Here is a 16,046-nt window from a genome sequence, read left to right as displayed (position 1 = left end):
CCTCCCCCTCTTCCTCCCCCTCCCTTTTTTTAACTGAGGAAGAAACTGAGGTTGAGCTAGGCTGAGCCAGGCTGAGCCACTGCACTTGGCCAAGTCAAGGCCCAGTCCCAGTGGTGCCGGTGCGGGCGGTGGTGCCGGTGCCCGTGGTGCCGCCGCCGCCGCCGCCCAGCAGGTTGGCCCATTGCCTGGGAGCATCCTCCTGGCCGCTGGGGCTCCCTCCTTCCTCCAGCCTCTCTTCCTCCCGGAGTCCTCTCCATCTTTTTGCTCCTCCAGCTCCCTCTCCCCCTCCCCTCTTCTGGCTCCCGCCTCCCCGCCACTCACTCCTCCCCCCTTCTGCTCTCCTCTCCTCCTCCTGCTGCTCTCCCCCTCCCCGCGGTCCCCTCCCCTCGGTCCCCGAGCAGCCTCCTCCTCCTCCTCCTCCTCCTCCTCCTCCTCCTCCTCCTCCTCCTCCTGCTGCTGCTGCTGCTGCTGCTGCTGCTGCTGCCCCTGCCGAGCGCAGCCAGCTCCGGGCACTGCCCCTGGGGACCCGAGGAGCGGCCCGGGGCCGGACGGATAGCCGAGGCCCGGCCACAGCGGCGGCGGCGGCAGGTCAGGGGCGCCCGGGGCCGGCCGGGGGCGGGCCGCCCGCGACCTTGGCCGTCGGGGGGGGGGGGGATGGGGAGAGCGCCGGGGCTGCTGCGGGGACGGGGGAGGGATGGGCGTGGGGGGACGTGTGGCCGCTCCCGGCTTTGTTCCCCCCCCCCAACACGGACCCAGCCGGCCGGCTGCGGTCCCGCAGAGTCGGGGGGGGGGCAGGCCGGGGGCCGCCCGGCTGTCTTTGTCACCGCGGACGGGTGGCCGCCGGCCGGGGCTGAGGCTGCCGGCCTGCCTTTGTGTGTCTGGGTGTGCGTGGGGCTGAGCCGGGCGGGAGGGAACCCCGACACCCCCAACGGAGGGCACCCCCAGCCCCCCGGAGCTGGGCTGCCCCAGCCTCTCCCCCCCCCCCGAACTCTTCCCATCTGGCCTCGCTGGCGGGGAGGACATCCACCAACAAGGGGAGGGGAGCCTGGGCCTGCAGGCTCGCGGGGAAAGGGGGTCCCTGCGCTCAACAGAGGCAGAGTCCAGAACATTGGGGGGGCCTGCCCTGAGCCACTGATTCTCTGGCATCTCGGGTCCCCTCCTGGCCGCCCCATTGAGGAGGGCGCCGCCGGCTTAGCTGGAGAGGCTCCAGGGCAGGGCGATCGGCATGAGGAGGGGCCCGGAGGCCAGGCCAGCCAAGGCTGGGGGCTGGACCCGGACACATCTGCTCTCCTGGGGATGAATCGGGGGCTTCGAGGACTGGAAGGGCTGCTATGGGGACCGGGCTGGAAATGGCTCCGAAAGCCCGCCCTCCTGGACTGGGGGTCAGAAGAGCTGAGTTTGAATGCTGACTCTGCCCCTTCCCACCTTTGTGCAAGGGCTGTGGCCTTCACTTGACTTCCCTCTGGCTGGCCTTTGACCCTTCCACTCCACTGCCTCTGCTTAGCCCCAGGCAGCAGAACTAGGGGTAGGGGGTAGATCTGGAAGGGACTGGAACAGTCCAGCCAGCACCCTCCTTGGAAGCTCCAGGGGTCGAGAGATTGGGTGACTTGGGTACTGCTCTGTCTCCAGATCCCCTGAGCAGATCCCAGGACTCCAGATGGGAGAAGTGGGGTTCAGAGAACAACTCAGACATCTGAAGTCGGCTCTTGTGAGTTCTGACTTGGAGGTCCCTCCCAGCTCTGGGATTCTGGGGGGGGGGCAGTTCATCCCCCAGGTTCTGTTCAGCTTCCTATCTATGGCTCCATTTTTCTGGTCCTTTTGTCCACTAGCATCCACATGTGCTTGACATCTTAGGCAGGTCCAGTTTAGGTATCTCAGGACGAACTTCCAGTCCCGGGGAGACTGAGTTCTCAGGGCTCCTTGGTTTGGGAAGGCCCGTGTGGGTGTGATACTCTGAGAGCCTTGCTCTGTGCACCATGTATTTAGTCCAACTGGTGAAGAGGGAAAGGGTTCAAAGGATCATATGACTTGTCCAAGGTCACACAGCTCATTTAAAGATCTATGGTTCTGATTCCAAAAGCAGTTCTCTCTCTCCATTTTCCCCGGACCATCCCACCAGTTAAACTGGGCTGAGTGACTTGATTGGGTGGTAGGAGACCTGACTTCCAAGTCTAGTTGCCTCACTGTCTCCTTATGAAGTGCTGGGGGTGGGGCGGAGGCAGGCTTGGTGGACTCCTTGACTTCTGAGTCACTGAGTGGATGAGTCAGAACACCTGGGGTCCAGACCGACTTCAGCCACTGACTCATTGGGCCACTTCGGCTAAGAATCTCTGTCCTTCTAGAATGAAAAATTTCTCCCCCCCGACCTTTTTAAATAAGAAGGTTGGGTTTGCTCTCTGAGGACCCACATAGTTTCATGAACATAGATTTGTAGGTTACTGCAAGGGTGGGAAATTTACCCATATCTAGCTGTGGGCAACATGAGATATCGGCAAAGTTGTTGATCTTCAAGATGGAAGGTCTGAGTTCAAATGGTGCCTTTGGTATTTGTTGGCCTTTGGGGACCTCAGGTTTCTTTTCTATAAAATGGAAGTATTAATGCTCTTGATCACCTTCTGCCTCCAGCCATGTGTGGAATAGTGGTGGGAAAAGATTTATCAGGGCTATGATTTCCCTTGTCCTTTTCAGTGCATTGCAACTCTTCATTTGACTTAGTACTTACAAGGAAACTGAGGCCCAGGAAGAGGAAGGCAGACACATAGTTTCATTCTTCCATAAGAACCATCTCAAACCCACAAAGCTTCCACACCTCCCACAGTTCCTCAGTTATAAAATTAGGAGCTGGATTCAGTTCTCTTGCCCTCTCCAGGCTTCAGTTCCCCTTTCTATTACATTGAATGATTTCTAAGCTTTCTTCCAGCTCTAAATATTCTAAAGACCATTCCCTTTGGTAGTTCCAGGGTCTCCTCTCTAGGAGATCCCAGGCTGAAGGAGGAGGCTGTTCTTAGGAAAAGAAGCTGCTTGTTTGGGGATTGAAGACAACATTTGGCCTGGCTTGGAGCTATTTCTAGCCTCAGAATGATGGTTGGAGAATGATGACACTTGAGGATCATCCCTTTTGAGGGCTCCCTGAAGACCAGGGAGGAAGCCCTGCTGGTGTCTCAGCTCTGAGCCATTGAGGGCCCAGGCTTGGCGAACTGAGGGCTCAGCCAAACCACAAGTTGGGAGTTAATGGCTCCGGAACTGGGAACCCTAACCCACCTACCTCTGGACAGCTCTGATGGAGCCACAAAGGACTCCTGCTTTGAGTCACCCACTCACTCATTCATTTACTAATTCACTCACTTGCTCACTCATTCATTTACTCATCCACTTACTCCTTCTTCATTCATTCACTTAGGCATTTGTTCTTTCATTCACTCATTCCCTCTCTCATTCATTTATTCACGGACTTATAAACTCATTCATCCACTCCCTCATTCATTCATTCACTCACTCCCTCACTCATTGTCACTCACTTGTTCCTCAATTTCAACTTTTCCATGCCTACAGAGTTCCAACCTCAATTCTAGAGACTGGGTTCCTTCCACAGGAAATCTTAGGGGTGGGGGGGAGATAAGACAGTGACCAAGCTAGTTCTGTCCCAAAGCAGATTACATGTAAGAGACCTACTTCTAAGGACTTTGGAAGAGGCCAGCGGTTGCTTCTGCTGGGGAGGGAGGTCACCAGGTAGAAAAGAGCTGGGGTGGTTGAGCATTGATCCAACTTAGCTAGGCTTTAACTTGATGTTGGGGAACCTTGGGAGAGAAGGCTGGAGAAGGAGGCTGGAAGCATGCAGAGGAGTGCAGACTATCCAGTGGGCAATAATAAGTCATAGAAGGAAGGGTGTGAATAGACCAGGATTTGAGGAAGGTAACTAAGACAGCTTATACAGGAGAAAGATGAACCCGGAGACCTTAAACGTCTTTCAGGTGAGAGATGATGAAGGTCCCAATGAATTAGGTTGGTGATGATGGGGGAGGGGGAGGACAAGCAGCAGGGCTGCTCCTGCCTGTGATTCTCGCCTGCTAGGTTACCTTGGGTAAATACTTTTCCCCCCTTACCCTCTTCTTACCTGGACTTTTCCCAGCACAACCTGCCAGAGAGGCAGACCCTCAGCTTTCTTCCCTTGACTTCAACACTCATTAACTATTTCATCCTGAGCAAGTGCCTTCTCTTTTCAGCCTTATTTTTATCTTCTGGGAAATGGGTATAATCCTTGTACTGCCTCTTCCACAAGGTTGATGGGAGAAAAGTGCTTTGTAAACTTGAAAGTGCCAGAGAACTCTCTTTGTTTCTTTACCAAATGTCAGAAGACCTAGGGGAAGGCCTTCGGTACATTGGGAGAAAGAAGTGATGGGAGACCCTGAATAAGAACTGGGAGGGGGGAGGATCTGATGCATCCTTCCAAGGATGCGGTGTTGTTATTGCTGTTGTCCCCATCCCTATCTGGGAGGCTAGAGTTGTGAAGAGCCCTGGAGAAAGGTTCCATAGGCCTGGTTTCGATTTAGGGACTGTCCTCTTGATGCCTCAGTTTGCTCATTTATAAAATGGGCAGTTCTAGTAAAGAAGATGGTCTCTGAGAGCATTCTGTGATCTTCAGTCCCTTTTCCCTTTCCACAAAGAGTGTGTGTGTGTGTGTGTGTGTCTGTTTTGTTAGGGAGGAGTGAACCTTGTATTAGGTTGACTTTCTAGTCCTTCCTAGTTCTAACATTCTCTGATTCCAAATTCTGGACCTCAGTTTCCCTCTCTATAAAATGGGGGGGGCAACTCTAATCCTAGGATACTTTGATCCTTTGGAGATTGAGGCTGATATCATTATTCTTGATCATCTGAACAATTCTAGGGGCTGCTTGGGGTATCTTCACTGTCTTAGCTGGGGAGAAAGGAGACAGTTCTTTTGGCTGGAATGAAAAATTGATGAGCTCCATGGGTCTAAGAAAGCCTAGTTCAGCAGGTGGCCGACGGAGCCAGTGTGGGAAGGGGAGGGGCCCTAGGGGAGCCTGAACTGGGGGCTCCCTGCTAGCTGTATTCTTATGCTAAGACCGCCATCTGCTCGGTTCTGGCTGCCCAGCCCCTCCCCCCCCCAGCCCCCCTGGTTTCTAATTGTCCTACGAGGCCCTGTGGCAGTGCTGTTGATTATCACTAGAATGGAGGCCCTGCCTGGGGGCTGGGGGGGGGCGGGGAAGGGAGGCCTGAATCTGGCTACTCCTCATATTTAGGCTTCTGTGTGGTTGGGTAGAGCAGAATCCCTTTGGGCTGATGCAACTCTGCATCCCCTACTGTCCAGGCTAGGTGTGTGTAATATAAATAAAGTAGCTTAACCCAGACTGAAAGTGCATTGGCCCTGAAGGTAGAAGTAGACTTGGGTTCAAATTCCAATTCCAATGCTTATTAGCCATGTGACTTTAGCTAAGTCCCAGAATCTCCCAAATCGGAAGGAAGCTCTTAAATCTGTTAGTCCTACCCTTCTCTTCTTTGGAGAAAGAAATGTTTTTCAATGAACACAAATCCATCTTTTTACTTTCTTCCACTCCTACTGGTAAAAAAACAAAAGCAAAACCAAAAGACAAATCGAACCCTTGAAACTTCAAGCACAGCAAATTCTTGCATTGTCCTTGTCTAACAAAGAAGGTCTCAATCACCCTGAGTTTGGTCACCTCTCTAGCTTCAGCTGGAGCCTTCAGGAACTGTGCTTGGTCCTTGTTGATTAGGGTTCCTAAGTATTTCCAAAGTTGTTTGTTTTGACCATGTTATTATTGTCGAAATTGTTCTCTGGTTCTGCTGACTTCATTTTGCATGAATTCATACAAGTCTTCCCAGGTTTCTCTGAAACCATCCCTTCATCAGCCCAATAACATTCCATCACATACATGTTCCAGAATTTCAGTTATACCCCAATTGATGATCACCTCCTTAGTTTCCTATTTTCCATTATGAAAAGAGTGACCATAAACCATTTTGGACATATGAATACTTATCTTTTTTCTTTGAGCTCTTTGAGGCATATAGGTCTTGTAATTATTACCTTGTTAAAGGGCATATACAGTTGAATAACCTTAGGGACATAATTCCAAATTGTTTTCTAGAATGACTCCACCAACAGTGAATTTGATGTACCCATTCTATTTTAGTCATTTTCCCCTTTTGTCACCTTTGCCTGTTGATTGAGTTGTTGGAACCTCAACAGTTGTTTTAATTTGTATTTCTCTAATTATTAATGATCTGGAACATTGTTTCCTATGGTCATTGGTAGTGTGAATTTCTTCTTTTGAAAACTGCCTGTTCATATCTTTTGACCATTTCTCAATTGGGGAAATGACTTATTCTTATAAATTTGATTAAATTCCTTATGTCTTAGAAATGGTACTTTATCAGAGAAATTTGCTACAGAGACTTCCTCCCCTTCATTTACCTGCTTCCCTTCTAGTTTTAGGTGCAATGATTTTTGCTTGTGTGAAACACTGAAATTTTTTTGTAATCAAAGCTGCCCATTTCACTTTCTGTGATCTCTATCTTTTGTTTGATCATGGACTATTCCCCAAGCCATAGATCTTATAATTTCTTCCTTTCTCTTGTAATCTGCTTATATCTGTCATGTACCCATTTGGAGTTTCTCTAATGTCGGACTATGCTTAGTCTCCCAGATTGCTTTCCAATTGTTCCAGTGGTTTTGGCCAAACCATTTGTGACCAATAGTATCCTTAACAGCCTTTCCTTAAAAACCTCTAGCTAGGGGCAGCAAGGTGGCGCAGTGGATAGAACACCGACCCTTAAGTCAGGAGAACCTGAGTTCAAAATGGTCTCAGATACTTAATAATTACCTAGCTGTGTGACCTTGGGCAAGTCACTTAACCCCCTTGCCTTGCAAAAAAACCCTCAAAAATGTTAAATAAAATAACTAAAATCTAGCTCTCATGTCTCCCTTCAGTCTTCTTTTTTTCCAAGCTAAAACATCCCATCTTCTTCCAACTTCTCTTTTTGTGGTGTGCTCTCCAATTTTCTCAGTATTCTGTTCATCCTCTACTGTTTGTCTTTCCTGCAATTTGGTACTCGTACCTGAACACAGGATTTCAGATGTGGCCTGATACAAAGGTATGACCTCAGACATTATTAGGATATTGTCTTTGTAACTGCTCTCTGTGTCTTGGTCTTGGTCTTTCTTTGTACTAACTGTACAGTCCTCTAGCCCACATTTCACCATCTTTATCCTGTGTACAGGATAAGAAACTTTGTCAAATATTTGGCTAAAACTAGGTGTATTGTGTCTGCAGTGTTACCCAAATCTTTCAGACTAGAAACCCTGTCTTCAAAGACAGGTTAGTTTGGCATAACCTATTCTTTTTAAAAAAATTTTTTCTAATTACATGCAAATACAGTTTTTGATATTCATCCTTTTGCAAGCTGTTGAGTTCCACATCATGGCAGTGAACAATCTGATATAGGTTGTATTTGTACACATGTGTGAAAGAAGACTTCAAACTTAGGGAGGAAAAAAAGAAAAAAACATAAAAGCAGTTTTAAAAAGTAAACATAGTCTGCTTTGGTCTGCATTCAGATTCCACAGTTTTTTCCTCTGGATGCAAATGGCATTTTCTATCACAAGTCTTTAGGATTGTCCTCCATCACTGAACTGCTAAGAAGAACTGAGTCCATCCTAGTTGATGATCACACAACGTTGCAGTTGCTGTACGAGGTTTTGGTTCTGCTCACTTCACTCAGCATCAGTTCACGTAAATCTTCCCAGGTTTTCCTGAAATCTGCCTGCTTATGAGTTCTTATAGAACACCAATACTCTCACGTTCCCATACCACAGCTTTTTCAGCCATTCTCCATTGTTGCATGTCCCTTCAGTTTCTGGTTCTTTGCCACTACAAAAAGAGCTGCTTTGAATATTTTTGTACATGTGGGTCTTTTCTCTTTTAATGATCTCTTTGGGATACAGATGTAGTAGTGGTATTTCTAGATCCAAGGGTGGTTATATAACCTGTTCTTGATGAAGCCAGGCTGGCTCTTCTAAATGCTCAGAGGAGTGTTCTAGAATTTTGCAGGTAATGGAAGTCAATCTGACTGGTCTATAGTTTCTGATTCTTTTAGAATTCCTCCATCCTTTAAAAAAATGGAGTCCTTTTCTCCTTCCATTATGAACACTGTATTATGTTTCCTGCAGTGCATCTTCCAGATTTACTCTTTTTTTCTCAAGTTTTTCCACACCCTTCCTCTCCCCCCTCCCTCTCAGCAAAGAACTTCATATTTTACTAGAACAAAATAGAGGACATTGGCCATGATCCTTGCTGTTTACTTCTCCCCATCTTACAACACTTCTTTATCATCTCCTATTCAAGGCCAGGGCCTCTAATTGTGACCTTGAACCCATCCCTATCCATCTGCTCTGGGAGTTTGCTCCCTCAGACACTCCCTTTCTTGTTTTTTAACTCTCTTGCCTGCTTCCTTTCTAGTTGCCTATAAATCTGCTCACTTGGGACAGCTAGGTGGCGCAGTGGATAGAGCACCGACCCTGGAGTCAGTAGGACCTGAGACACTTAAAATTACCTAGCTATGTGACCATGGGCAAGTCTCTTAACCTAACTGCCTTGCAACCCCCCCCCCCCCCAAATCTACTCTTCTTTATTCCTCCATAGATTCAGTTTTCTACTTTTTCTACTTTCTGGACATTTTTTGCCTTCCCACTTTTCACCCTAGATCACTGCATCTCAGTAACCTTGGAAGATCACTCCACCCCTGTGACTCCTTTTGATTGGTCAGTTAATTCTACAATCTCCCTTTTATTAAAAAAAAAAAGATGTGTGGCCTTAGGCAAGCCACTTAACCCCATTGCCTTGCAAAAACCTAAAAAAAAAAAAAAAGATCGAGTCTCCCCATCTCCCTCAGCCTGGAAGTGAACTGCCTGGTCAGCATGGGAGTGTTGATTTTTCCCACTCGCAACAATTGGCTGGTTTTCTTCTCCTTGGGCAGCCTGATGATGACCCCCCACTTCCAGAGGCTTGTCATATTAGTGCCAGACTTAGTGTAGATGCCTCATCAGCTCAACCCATGTAGCTGAGGACACCTGAGCTCAAGCAATCCACCAAAACCAGCTTCTCTTGGAGTAGGGATTAGAAGCCTATGCTGCTACACCCCTCTAGAAACTCCATTTTAAGGAAATTGCCTAGGCCAACCATATTCACTCTGTCATTCCTCTTTGCTCTCCTCTTCTGACTTTCCACAGAGACCCAGTAGCCTGGAAGATCTCCAGGGGGCCCTTATACCTCCCACCCAGATCCCTTTTCCATGTTGTCTTTCTCCGTTACAATGGAAGCTCCTTTAGGGTGAAGGCCACCTTTCTTTCAGGCTATATTTGTATTCCCTTAATTTAGCCATGCACTGTGGGGAAAACAATGAATGCTTATCCTTTCCCTTCTCTGGACTCTCCTCATCCTCAAAACCCTACTTTATCTTCATGCACCCTCTACCTTTGGCCTCCTATATTAAGCATCTAAGCTCCCAGAAAGGCTTCTGCTTCTTCATAGCCTATTTACTCCTCCATCAATCATCCAATCGATTTATTAGTCAGGAAACTCTTATTAAGCACCTGCTGTGTGCCAAACACTAGTAGAAATCTCTGACTCCATCCTTTGTGATCAGAACTTCTGGCCCCACTCAACTGAATCTGCTTTCTCCAAGATTGTCAATCTTGTTAACTTTAGCTGGTAAATGCAATGGTCTTGGGTCTCTCCTCATCTTGCTTGGCTTCTCTGTGGGGGGTAGCTTTTGCCCTTGCCAGCGGCCCCCCCCCCAGATTCTTCTTTCTTGGCTTCTAGGGTCAGTGGTTGCCCTCTTCCCAGTCTATCTTTTGCTGAATCATGATCTTGGGACTCTTTCCCCCCACCAAATCCTCAAGCATGAATGTTCTCTCAGGCTTGGTCCTGGGACCACTTGTCATCTTCTCACTTTGTATTCTCTTTCTTGGTGACCTGATCAACTCCCAGGGGCTCAATTATTGGTACTGGTACCTCTAATCTCTCATCTCTTTCCAGAACTGGCTCACCTTGACAGCTGCCTGCCCAGTCCCATTGTCTTGAACTGGGTGTCTCAGAGGCTCTTCAAACCTCAACTTGTCCAAATCAGAACTGATTATTCCATTCTCCTCCCATCTCCCCTTCTTCCACCCCCAACATTCCACCAAGTTTGTCACACTCCCTGAAGCTGACAAAGACACTCTAGCTCAATGAGAACTTGTCCACTTTGGCTATGTTGTCCTTAAAAATAATATGGCAGAAGATTAGAAAGATGCTGTGGTGGCAACTCAGAGAGTTTGGAATGATGGGTTGATGAATTGGAACTTTTTCTTGCTGGTAGGTTGTTGGTAGTTCAGTGAATAGAGTGTTGGACCTGGAGTCTGACAGGCCTGAATTCAAATGTGTTCTCAGACTCTTACTAACTATGTGTGACTTTGGGCAAGTCACTTCACCTCTGCCTGCTTCAGTTTCCTCAGCTCTAAAATGAGAAGAATAACATTTACCTCTCAAGGCTGCTCTGAGGACCAAAAGCTACCATTATAAAAAGTGCTTAGCATTGCACTAAGCACACTGTAGGTGGTGCCATCTGCCCTTCTTGATGGACCTAGATTCAGATTTATACTTTGTCTCCCCCCCAACACCATAGAACTCTGCCATTAGGAAGCACATGGCTGCTACTTAAGAAATATTTGTTGGACAAATAATTGACTAAGTGAATGTATACACGCTGGCAGAACTAGAAAGATTTAGAGATCATCTAGCCTATTAAGATCAAAATCTGAAGCATATTGATTTAGAAAACCACAAACTAACGTTATCTGTGTTGTATGGCATTGTGTACTTTGTTAAAACATTTCCCAATTGCAGTTTTTCTCTTCTTTCTTTTGCAAGGCAATGGAGTTAAGTGACTTGCCCAAGGTCACACAACTAGGCAATTATTAAATGTCTGAGGCCGGATTTGAACTCAGGTTCTCTTGAATCCAAGGCTACCCCCCAGTTGCATTTTAATAAAGTTCTAGTAGTGATTTAGTGGCATACCTGTTGTTGAATTTGACACTTTTGTTCTTGCCTAACTTCCTTCTTTTATAGATGAGAAAACTGAGGCCTAGGTAGGGGAAAGGGACTTAGGATCATGGAACGTCAGAGATGCAAGGGTCCTTAGGCCATTCAGAGGAAGAAATTGAGGCAGAGTCCCATGGTGCCAAGTGATCTGTCACTTGGAGTGGGCCTTGAATCAAAGTATTTTTGTGACTCATTTGGATGCTCTGTCACTTTGGGCTTTTGCCTCACTGTGCCATTACATGGACTAGGGCAATAATTAGAGTTAAATTCAGTTGGTGCCAGTGAGATGAAAAAATCCAGTTTTGCCTTTGTCTAGAAGAAACTTAACGTTCTACTACAGTGGGTATTTGGAGAATTGGCTGATGGGGACTTGGGCAGAATGGTGGCAAAAAGGCCAACCCAAGAACTCTGAAAATTTAGGAGGAACCTTTGAATCTGGGAGCTGCAGAGAATACTTCCTGACCTAGGTGATGTCTAGACTGTGCTGGGAAGGAAATGAAGGGTTTAGCTTGGGGGAGGAGTGCAAAAGGAGGGCAGTACAAACCTGGGGGATCCAGGCCGAGGGGGAGGAGAATGGGGAGGAAGAGGAGGGGGAGGGGCAGAAAGAGAGGGGGAGGAGGAGGAGGAGAAAGGAAGGGGGTGAGGGGGAGGAGGAGGAGGGGGAGGAGGAGAATGGGGAGAAAGGAAGGGGAGGAGAGGAAGGGGGAGGGGGAAAGGAAGGGAGAGGGGGAAAGAAAGAGGGAAGGAGGAGAAAGAGGAGAAGGAGGACCAGTAACTTACTTTTCTGTAGCTCTCCTGGTACCCCACTTAACTATGTATTGTCTCATTTGAGTCTCATCATAACCTTTTGAGGTAGAGGCCACAAGTGCTATTAGTTTAATCTAATAGAAAACTGAGGCTCCAAGTGGGGGACTGATTTGCTCCAGGCCATACAATGACCCATTAGCCAAGGTAAGGAGGGCCACTGGGACCTCAAACCTTTACCACTATCAGCCCACTGGGTGCTAGGAAAGAGGTGTGGAGGTGTATCCTGTAAAGGAGGTTTGGGACTGGGATTGCTTTGATGGGGAATTCTTTTCTTTGAATCAATGAAGAAAGGCTTTTCTCAGAGAGAGGGAGGAGAGAGAGAGATAGAGAGAGAGAGAGAGAGAGAGAGAGAGAGAGAGAGAGAGGCAAGTAGAGGGGGAGAGAGAGACAGGGAGACAGAGGGTACTGTATGTGTGTGTGGGCAATGAATTCCTGAAAGTTCTGGATCCTGGGATGGCAGAGCTGGAAGGGCCTGGCTTTGAAAGCTGACCATCAACCCTAGGCAAGCTACTTGATCTCTCTAAGAAGCTAAAGGCAGGTTGGGAGCCTCCCGGAAAGAGGTCTGGGCTGGGCCCTCTGGAGACAGGCTCCATTTCTGGATTTACCACTGATTTGTGGGCAAGTTTCTGCCCATCTCTGGGCCTCCCTTTTTCCATCTGTAAAATGAGGAAAGGGTGAACTAGCGTATTTTGGAACTCCAGTCCAGCTTTGATGCTCTAAGATTCCAGTCAGTCCTTTTCCCCTCTCTGGGCCTTCCATTTCCCATCTCTAAAATGGAGGTTTGAACAGTAATAGGTTTTAGGTTTGTGAAGGGATTTAAATGTTTTTTATTTGATCCTGACTACAAGCCCCTGAAGTAAGTGCTATTATTCCTACTTTACAGATGAGGAAGCTGAGGCTAGGAGAGGTCACATTTGGTGTATGAAGCAGACTTTGAACTCAAGTCTCCTTAACTCCCAGTGACCTCTAGTACCTCTAATGTTCCTTCTAGCACTGACATCAGTCACTTCCTTTCTGTGGGCCTCAGGTTCCCTGTTTGTAAAATATGCAGGGGTGATAGGACCAGGTAAAATGGAAGGTGCTTTCCTAGCCTAGTGGGGAAGCTGCCAGGATAGAAGGGAGAGCTCTCTTTAGAAAAGGTTGAGACTGGGGAGAAATGTTGGGTCCAATTCAGTGGAATTAAAGAATTTTTCCTTGTTCAAGTAAATCAGTCCCTGAATCCCAGAAGCTCCATGGACTGCAGAAACTACTCCTCTGAGAGAAGGTCCCTCTGGAGGGTTTCATTGAGCTGGGAAGGGACATCACACAAGAGCTCATCCCATCTCTTGCTGGCTAGGCTTCATCTGCTGGAGACCAGGTCATCTGCTAACTGCACCTTTGGGAGTCCTGGAACCTCTGACCTCTCTTTCATGGCCCTTCCTTTTTCCCCTTGGAGCCAGTCCCTGTTCATTTTCCCCATCATGACTATTATCCTAACCTCAGAGTCAAGGTAAATTTGCCTTAAGCTTGTCTCAGGCTCAGCTTCTTTCCTTGACCAAGGGAACTTGGGATAGCTCTGGAAGACTCCATGCCCTTTTTTGACCAGTAGTTCAATTAATGAATTCTCAAGTGGGGATGACGATTGTGAGAAAGCAAAGAACAGGCAGCTAGATGGTGCAGTGGACAGAGCACTGGCCTTGGAGTCAGGAGGATGGGAGTTCGAATCCAGCCTCAGACATTTGTACTCACTAGCTGTGTGACCTTGGGCAAGTTATTTCACCCTGATTGCCTCACATCCAGGGCCATCTCCAATTGTCCTGATTCCTGTCTGGCCACTGAACCCAGATGGTTCTGGAAGAGAAAGTGAGGCTGGTGACTTGGCACCACCCCTCACTCCAATGAAATTCATGTGCTTATCGTGGCATCACCTCCCTGATGTCATGATCTTCTTCAAGAATGAAGGACATAATTATTATTACTTGTGGGGAGAAAGGAGCTTGTTGGCTTCCAATTCTGGCTCTTCCACCACCTAATCTTGGTTAAGAAGCTTCTCACTGGGTCTCAGTTCCCCGCTCTGTAAAATGTGTGATGCCCCACAAGGGTCCTGGTTCCAGCTCTGATACTTTGTTGTCCTATGCCTCCTTGCCCTTGCCTGGATGACATATCTCACAATGACATACTTGAACTTTCTTTCCCATGAAGAACATGGAATTGGGGAAGGGGACATGCTGCTTGTCCCTAATAATCTGTAGTCTAGGTGGTTCTTGGCATCTGAGACACATAAACACATGGAGACCATTCTCTCTCTCTCCCGTCCTCTTTCTTCCTCTCTCTGTCTCTCACACTCCCATCACACACACACACACACACACACACACACACACACACACACACACACGCATGCATATGCGTTAGGTCCTGCTGAGGGGTTGTCAGGACAACCGAAACTCCAGGCATCTCTGTAGTGCTCCCATCACCAGCCTAGCCAATCCCTAGACTTGGCTCTCGACAAAGCTGAGTCCAGCCAATTATGGGGGAGGAGGGTCGGCCCAAGCCTGCCATCACTGAGGCCCAGAGTGGGGAGCTCAGGATTGCACTTGTCAGAGACAATTGAGTCCAACTTCTTCATTTTACAGAGAGGAGAACTGAGGTGCAATGACAGAAAAGGACTTGGTCATATAGGATTTAAGAGCAGGATGCTAACCCTGCCATTTTCCAGAGAAGAAAATTCAAGCTAGGAAATGGGGAAGCCACTTAGGAAGGTCTCAAAGATGGAATCAGTCCTCTTAGAGAAATTGCCTCACTCTGCAGATGAAGAAATTGGAGGCCCAGAGAGGGATCACAGGAGTTGAGAGCAGGAGCCTGGTCTTTAAAGCCCATCAGGGTAGAATCAGGGCCCTAAGAAGCAACTGGGTCTAATGCTGTCAGTTTAGAAAAAGTGAAACTGGTCCAGAGAGAGGACAACACTGAAGATCCTGGGGTATCAGATTTGGAACCAGGACCCTTAAGGGATTATCAGGTCTGACATGATCATTTAAAGAGAGGGGAACTGAGTCCTAGAGAGGTAGGCTTTTAGGAATAAACCTCAAAGAAGGAATTAGGACCCTTAGACAATTTTGTCCATTGTTCAAATAAAGAAACTAATGCTCAGGGGTGGCTAGGTGGTGCAGTGGATAGAGCACTGGCCCAGGAGTCAGGAGTACCTGGGTTCAAATCGGGTCTCAGACACTTAATAATTGCCTAGCTGTGTGGCCTTGGGCAAGCCACTTAACTCCATTTGCCTTGCAAAAATCTAAAAAAAAAAAGAAACTAATGCTCAAAGGGGAAAAGGAATGGAAGTATGACACTTCATTGTCACTGGTTTCTACCCTACAATTTTAAAGAGAGGGAAACTGAGGCCTAGAGGGAGAGAACATTTGGGAAGGAATGCACAGATTAAGAGTTGGGGTCATCAGAGATAATGGACATCAAATGCCCACTTGATCAAAGAAAATTTTTTTAATTTATTTATTTTAAGGCAGTGGGGTTAAGTAACTTGCCAAGGTCACATAGCTAGGCAATTATTAAGTGTCTAAGGCTGGATTTGCATTCAGATCCTCCTGACTCCAGGGCCGGTGCTCTATCCACTGCACCACCTAGCTGCCCCTTTGATCATAGAAGACTGGGCTACTCCAAGATTTTTATCTGGGTAAACTACATGGTAGCAGTTTTAAGGAAGAAGGGTGCCATTCTTTTCTAGTTGCAGGTGTAGGTTATTTGGACCCCCCCCCCCCCACACACATATTCAGACTATCCCCATCACTAGTTGCCTTACCTGGGTATTGGTCTGATTTAATTTTGGTCTAATTTAATTCATAATTAACCTGGCTCATGCCCTCATCCCTGCAGGAGGACTACAATCTCTTTTCAAACTTTGTCTGATAAGAAAGAATTGCTCATTCACATGCAGATGAAATAAACTCTTTATTATAGGGAAACTGAAATTTAGAATGTTGTCTTTAAAAGGAGTTCTGAATCCCCTTCCCCTTCTGTTTTTGGCATTTCCCAAAGGTAGGGAATGATCACTGGATTTTAGTTTCAAATGTCAAGGTATGAATGTGGCTTCTGTGTGTGTCTTCACTTTCCCTTCAGTTGTCTGTC

At 47.4% G+C, this 16,046-nt stretch overlaps 1 protein-coding gene across 2 annotated transcripts in view; it reads left to right on the top strand.

Annotated features, from left to right (window-relative positions):
* Nucleotides 1-509: 509 nt before the first annotated feature.
* The window catches only part of PAK3 (p21 (RAC1) activated kinase 3), a 77,592-nt gene continuing 62,055 nt past the window's right edge, over nucleotides 510-16,046 (top strand). For both annotated transcript variants that reach the window (XM_074200941.1, XM_074200942.1), the window contains exon 1: nucleotides 510-588. The gene's annotated coding sequence lies outside the window, so the exon portion shown is untranslated. The remainder of the gene's footprint in view (nucleotides 589-16,046) is intronic.

The sequence above is a fragment of the Macrotis lagotis genome, chromosome X (assembly GCF_037893015.1).
Source record: "Macrotis lagotis isolate mMagLag1 chromosome X, bilby.v1.9.chrom.fasta, whole genome shotgun sequence".
NCBI lineage: Eukaryota > Metazoa > Chordata > Mammalia > Peramelemorphia > Peramelidae > Macrotis > Macrotis lagotis.
The sequence above is the reverse complement of the archived record's forward strand: the minus strand, read 5'-3'. Positions and strand labels throughout refer to the sequence as shown.